Source organism: Girardinichthys multiradiatus, chromosome 23, assembly GCF_021462225.1.
Source record: "Girardinichthys multiradiatus isolate DD_20200921_A chromosome 23, DD_fGirMul_XY1, whole genome shotgun sequence".
In the NCBI taxonomy this organism is placed as follows: Eukaryota; Metazoa; Chordata; class Actinopteri; order Cyprinodontiformes; family Goodeidae; genus Girardinichthys; species Girardinichthys multiradiatus.
This window is the reverse complement of record NC_061815.1, coordinates 16,414,652-16,421,945: the sequence shown is the minus strand read 5'-3', so window position 1 is coordinate 16,421,945 and position 7,294 is coordinate 16,414,652. Positions and strand designations below refer to the sequence as shown.

Sequence of the window (7,294 nt, the reverse complement as noted above, 5' to 3'; positions counted from 1 at the left end):
TGCCGACCTGGTTGCTCGGTAAACGAATTGCAGGGGGGTCCAGCAGGGGGCCTGTGATGTCTTTCAGGTGCTTCAACACCAGCAGCTCAAAAGAGTTCATGACCACAGACGTCAAGGCTACAGGCCTGTAGTCATTTAATCCTAGGATAGTGGGTTTCTTGGGCACCAGGATGATGGTGGATCGTTTGAGGCAGGAGGGGACCTCACATTTCTCCAGTGATTTATTGAAGATCCTTGTGAAGATCGGAGCGAGTTGATTTGCACAGGCTTTCAGGCATGATGGGGAGACGTTATCAGGTCCTCCAGCTTTCTTTGTTTTCATGCGCTGAAAGAGCCTATTTACATCTTCCTCTGAGATCTTTAGTGCAGGCAGAGGATCTGAAGGTAGGGGGTTGGTTGTTTTACGGGTCAAATTTGTTCCTGAACGGGATGTGGAGGGGATGATTTGAGGTGTGAATGGCTTCTTGTCATGTCTGCAGTAGAAGCCATTCAGACGGTTGGCCAGGAGATGACTCTATTTAGAATGGATGGGGGGGCTCCTATAGGCAGTCAGGTTTCTCAGACCGGTCCATACAGCTGAAGTGTCACCAGTAGAAAGGCTGTTCTTAAGCTTCTCACTGTTTCTTCAAAGCTTCTCTTGGCAGCTTTGATCTCCTTTGTTATCTCCTTTGTTCATTGTGTTTCTTATTTTGCTATACCCAGTGTGTCATCGTTTTAACGGCCGACTTAACCCACATGCGGAAGAACACTCAGAGAACAGTAAACAGTTGTGGAAGTTTATTGCTAGAATTCTGGAACAGATAATGATCAGGGCTAGCCACGCAGACAGGAACCGGAGGACTGCGAAAAAGAGGGAAACAGGTCAGGTAAGTACTTGGTGAGTGACAGCTAACAGTCTCTGTTTCAGAAGGCTTACGATGTGCAGGGAGGACTAGATCTGCCAGGGAGATGGCAAATGAGTCTGGAGATCCAGGGGGGCCTCTTCTGGGATTCCACCAGGAACTTCCGTGGTCCAAGTAAGCGGATCGTTGGAGGGTGGACTGGGTGCGTGCAGGAGAGGAAAGAGTACCGGAGAACGGACAGCCAGCTGGGACTTGATCCGGGTTTTCTGAAGCAGGGTGCGATAAACCATCAGACTCAAAGAGTCAGATGAGTCAGAGTCAAAAGAGTGAATATGGAACCTGGAAGGAGTGAGACAGAAACGGTGAGTAATTTCTCTTAATCAAAGAGACACAAGATTTTCAAAATACAAGATCTGGCCAGGTGATGGTACCGCTGTAGGCAGAACACTCAGGCAAAGAAGTGCTGGCAATACGTCCCTTATATACTCCTCCAGATGATCATCAAAATGAGGAACACCTGTCGCACCCAGAGATGCAGCCCTCAGCAGCACCTGGTGGTGGAAGAAGGTAAGCAGGAGAGGCAGAGACTGCAGACTCTGACACAGTGGTTCTTATTTATTCCCTGTGCTTAGTTTCTTAGGGTGTATTCACACCAGCAAAGTCCTTTGGTCCGCTTGTTTGGTCAGGAGCAAAAACGGACTTTATTTTTTTTTTGTTTGGTGCGGTTTTCTTTCACATTGTACTTTTTGAAAGTGAACTATTACTTGTAAACAAAGCCACGCGGGTGACGATCATTGCTCCCATTGTATAGATGGGGGCCGGACATAGCAAAGACCCGGAAATGTAGGAAAACAGCTGTAGACGTGTTGCGTGCAGCACCTCTGTTCTGCATATTTGTGCTGTTATTACAGCTGCAATATTATTGTGAGTGTGAAGAGCAGCTCATTCAACACAGATTTTGCGACGTTCTATTTATAAGATTGGAACAGCATTGGAGAATGCGTGCTGAATGCCGAAGAAGACGGTGTGCTCTGCGTGCCCGTTCCCACATGCTCGGTGTTGCAACAGTCAGCTGGCCAGGTATGATTTGAGTATAATGTACACCTTTGCTATCGGCTACAGTGGCTTGTTAAGTCCAAAGAGACGTACAGGGGTTGGACAATGAAACTGAAACACCTGTAATTTTAGTGTGGGAGGTTTCATGGCTAAATTGGACCAGCCTGGTAGCCAGTCTTCATTGATTGCACATTGCACCAGTAAGAGCAGAGTGTGAAGGTTCAATAAGCAGGGTAAGAGCACAGTTTTGCTCAAAATATTAAAATGCACACAACATTATGGGTGACATACCAGAGCTCAAAAGAGGACAAATTGTTGGTGCACGTCTTGCTGGTGCATCTGTGACCAAGACAGCAAGTCTTTGTGATGTAACAAGAGCCACGGTATCCAGGGTAATGTCAGCATACCACCAAGAAGGACGGACCACATCCAACAGGATTAACTGTGGACGCAAGAGGAAGCTGTCTGAAAGGGATGTTCGGGTGATAACCCGGATTGTATCCAAAAAACATAAAGCCATGGCTGCCCAAATCACAGCAGAATTAAATGTGCATCTCAACTCTCCTGTTTCCACCAGAACTGTCCGTCGGGAGCTCCACAGGGTCAATATACACAGCCGGGCTGCTACAGCCAAACCTTTGGTCACTCATGCCAATGCCAAACGTCGGTTTCAATGGTGCAAGGAGCGCAAATCTTGGGCTGTGGACAATGTGAAACATGTATTGTTCTCTGATGAGTCCACCTTTACTGTTTTCCCCACATCAGGGAGAGTTACGGTGTGGAGAAGCCCCAAAGAAGCGTACCACCCAGACTGTTGCATGCCCAGAGTGAATCATGGGGGGTGGATCAGTGATGGTTTGGGCTGCCATATCAAGGCATTCCCTTGGCCCAATACTTGTGCTAGATGGGACTACCGAACCATTCTTGAGGACCATGTGCATCCAATAGTTCAAACATTGTGTCCTGAAGGTGGTGCCGTGTATCCAGATGACAATGCACCAATACACACAGCAAGACTGGTAAAAGATTGATTTGATGAACATGAAAGTGAAGTTGAACATCTCCCATGGCCTGCACAGTCACCAGATCTAAATATTAGTGAGCCACTTTGGGGTGTTTTGGAGGAGCGAATCAGGAAACGTTTTCCTCCACCAGTATCACAAAGTGACCTGGCCACTATCCTGCAAGAAGAATGGCTTAAAGTCCCTCTGACCACTGTGCAGGACTTGTATATGTCATTCCCAAGACGGATTGACGCTGTATTGGCCGCAAAAGGAGGCCCTACACCATACTAATAAATTATTGTGGTCTAAAACCAGGTGTTTCAGTTTCATTGTCCAACCCCTGTACGTTTTCTGCAGTAGGTTCGGATCGGGGCCAGTTCGTATTCAGACCATAAGCGAACTGCACCAGAGTCCTTTTGGAAGCGGACCGAGACCACCTCAAAAAGTGGGTCACGGTCCGATTGTTTGGTCCGGACCAGGGTTCTCTTGAGTGTATTCACACCTGCACAAATGTTCCGCACCAAGGGGGGAAACGAACTCTGGTCTGTTTAAAGCAGACCAAAAGTGGCAAGTGTGAATACACCCTTAATTTATTCCATGTGCACTCTAGTTTATATTCCATTATGTTTATATTTATCTTTTCTTCTTTATTTAGTGATCTGCATATGTCTGTTTAGTTCTAGCGTCTTCCTTCAGTTGCTCAGCCTTCTTATGCACTGCCACCTTGGTAGTTAAGCTCATTCTACTCACTGGCCCATTACCTTGATCACCCTACCTGTGTTTGTCATGCCCTCTTCTCTATTTTCCCGTTCTGTTGCTCATTGTTGTTTGCTGGATTCTACTGTTGGCTTAACTGCTAAATGTCTGTTGCTTCTCCTCATGTGCTATGACCAGTTATTTCCCACTGTGTCTCCTGTCTCCAGTGTTAAGATGTAAGTTTGCCTTTTTATAATTAAACATGACATAATAGTCGTGCCAAGCTTTGGATCAAGCAGGACATTTTTAGACGTTCCATGTGATTGCTAATGTTTATGCTTCTTGTTACCCCTAGTTTACCGTGGCATCAATTAGAGGTGGCTGGTCATTTGAAGAACTGGACACACCAAACAATCCACCGAGTGCAACAGCGAAAACTGGACATGATGAATACGCCTTACCACGCCTATCCAGCAGAGGCAGTCTGAACATACGATGTAAACATATGAAATAAAACCTCTGTGGGTTTTTCACCTGCGCCGGATGTCGGCGTGGTCTTCGATTTGTATATGAATCTTATGATCTTGTTGTATCAGACAGATTTGCAGCTTTCAAGCTCTTCCAGGAATGGCCTTGTGGAACAAAAGTTCGCCTGCGAGCTTTTGTCTCTCCAGATATGCGCCTACTCTGCATCGTCCCGTGAGACACACTGGAAATGGCAACGAAACTTTATTTTCTGTGGGTTTTTACAATCCCAGGTGACGTCAGAGCAGCTATGTCTGTTGAGCTGCACATGTTCAACTGTGCGACCAAAATGGAATACTCCAACACCGTCTCAGGTTCCTGTGCCTTAGTTATTCAACAAGGGTGTCCAGGTGGAGCAGCATTATATTCCTGTGTTCTTCGACAAGGGTGTCTTGTGTTTTTGATCCTGAGCTTCATCAAGGGTTCACCTCGCTTCAATACTGCTCTCCAGAGCAGGGTTCCAGTGCATCTTTTCAGTGTTCCAGTGTTTCTTTGAGGGTTCCAGTGATACTCTCCAGGGTTGAAGCAGTTCCATCGCTGCTCTCAAAGGCTCCGTCAAGGTCCCAGCCCTGCTCTCCAGGGTTCCTCTGAGGGTTCCATTGGTTCCACTGCAGTTCTCCAGAGTTCCTCCAAGGGTTCCTGTTTCCAGTGAATAAGTCCCTAGAGCTCACCCTGGGTTCTGGCATCCAGAAGACCAGTCTAAATTTCAGTATCCTGTGTGTCCATCTCCTGAGATTCTCCTTAAGTTCTCCCAGAGCTAGGGTCATCCATGTTATCTGACTGGTCTTCTGACAAGATTCTTCAAGCGTCCCAGTCGATCTACAGACATGGCTCTTCGTGGGTTCTCCCAGTTCCCTGGTCAACCTCCTGACAAGCTTCTTCATGCATTCCCCCGGTGAGTCCCCAGACTTCCAGCACTGCCGACCTGCAGACCTTCTCTTCTACTACCAGCCTCCTGGGTTCCTGCACCACCAGCCTCCTCTGTCAGCCTCCAGGGCTTCATATGTGCCTCTGCTGGCCTGTCCTGGCCTGTGCTGGCCTCCAAGGTTCCTGTGTCACTGCTGCTGATCTTCAAGGCTTCGACTCCACCTGGAATCTACTTCAAGGGTTCCTGCGCCAGAGATCTCGAGGGTTCCTGGGGCTGCTGATCATCAGGGCTTTGTATCTCCCAGCTCCCAAGGTTTCACCTCCTCTGACCTACAGATTTATTTAGTCTCAGCCGGCCTGAACTCTTTTGTTTTCTTTTTTTTTTGCCTCTTTTGAATATCTTTAAGTGTGACCCATGGAATGCAACTATTGTGAAGTACAAGCCCAACCACAAATAAAAAAAAGTAATGTCATGTTCCATTTAACATTTATTTAACCTGGATATCACCTAGAAAATCTCTCTTGCAAGTGAGACTGGCCAAGAGGTACGCCAATAAAGTATATTTTATTTTTGCTTTATGTTGACTGTGGTGTTATGTAGGTAAGTTCATTTTAAATATGATGTCAAGACCAACATTCAAAGAAGTAGGAGCCACATCATTATTTCCACTATGTTGCATCATCTGCTTTTCTCTGGTTTTGAACAGCAATCTGTGAGGAATAGAGATCTGATGAGTAAAGTTGAATTTCTTAGGTGGTGGATATTCTATGTGTATTTTATACACGAGGACACTGTATGCAAGATCTAGGAGAAAAATATCTAACTTTAAATTTTTAGATCACAAGATAGCTTTCTATTTCTCCCTATTCTATTTAAAGTAGGTTCAGTCCAGAAAGAAAGTGGCAGCACTTCTGAAACTATTTTCTGCATTGTAGAGTAACACCAGCAACAGTTTTCAAAAGAAGTCCCTAAAGGGTAAAACTTGAAACATAGAAATATTAAAAGGAAACATAATAAAACAAAAAGCAACCACAAGCAGCCGTGGATGGAGCCAAGCGTTGCTGAAGAGTGAAAAAGTTACATTTGGAACACTGAACTTGGGCATTAATGTGTAACACAATGTCCATCCAAAACAAAAGTAGCGAGAGCAGAGTCTTGACATTTCTATGATGATATATCCCACTGGGTCAGTGGATCGGTATCTCATAACAATTTTTTAATAAATTATATTTAAACTGTTTTTATTCCTTTTCTGAAGTGTTTTTTGCAACATTAGAACTGAAAAAAGGGTGTAGCATCTATTATTCTCCAAATCCACTTTTGTGAAGTCACAAGAAAGCAAAAGCTATAGAACGGCTGGGAGTCCCAGAGAGCACATCTGATAAATCTCCAATGCAGTTTGGGCATGTTAGTAAGTGAGAAACCCATTTGGAAAATCCCTTGTCCTGTATAGTGCATAATATGAAGGATTTTGTATTGTAATAATGTCAACGTTTGCAGTCTAAGGGGCTTTACTACTGTACTAGCCTTTCAGTATTGGAGAACACCATAAGGAGGTTTGTTTGATTTTTTTGTTTTTATTTTTTGTGTTCTCTGACATTTTTAACAGTATTTTGTGCCACTGGAAAGAAAAACGCTCCAGTCTTACAATTTCCAGAATTTTATTGAGGGGAGTTTTATTCTTACACTAATAAATTACATGCACATTGGGTATTTTTTACTGTTCTGAAACCATCCCCATTATTCTGAACCATTGAGCCACTCTGGGATGCTCTTTGAATACTTAATCATGCCACTGACATTTTGCAAATTAACTTAATTAGTTGCGAGACGATCTAACATATGTTCTCCGTTTTAATAGCTGTCTTCCAGCACTTTCCCAGTCTTTTGTTGCCTCATCCCAACTTTTTTATTCAAGTCTCTGCCATCAAATTCAAACTGAGTTCATATTTTTGCAGGAACAGGGGTAAATTGTAATTTTCAAATGTCTGTTGTTTGTCTGTGCTGTAACATGTCTCTGTGGTGTTTTGAATAACGTCATTTTAAGGGTTCAAATGCTTCATCAGTCAGCTGAAATTTCAGTGGCTATTTACTCCTACATTTGACCAGTCTGTTGTCTTTGTGTCTAATCTTTGTGTAGCTTTCAAGGTTCTCATTAAATGATAATAAAATTGTTATCTGAAACCATATGAGTTTACTTTGATATACTGTATAACATTTTAGCTGTGAATGCAAATTTAGGTAAAAAAAACACAGTCTTGTAGTCCTTAACAAGTTTTTTCCAGGATCATATTAGCTCCCTC

The 7,294-nt window shown here is 44.1% G+C and overlaps 1 long non-coding RNA gene across 4 annotated transcripts in view; it reads right to left on the bottom strand.

Annotated features, from left to right (window-relative positions):
* Nucleotides 1–719: 719 nt before the first annotated feature.
* LOC124860022 overlaps nucleotides 720–7,294 on the bottom strand; it is a 41,436-nt gene continuing 34,861 nt past the window's right edge. For all 4 annotated transcript variants that reach the window (XR_007036250.1, XR_007036247.1, XR_007036248.1 and 1 more), the window contains 3 exons: nucleotides 1,274–1,393; nucleotides 917–1,181; nucleotides 720–840 (listed from right to left, as the gene is read on the bottom strand). This is a non-coding gene — a long non-coding RNA (uncharacterized LOC124860022). The remainder of the gene's footprint in view (nucleotides 841–916; nucleotides 1,182–1,273; nucleotides 1,394–7,294) is intronic.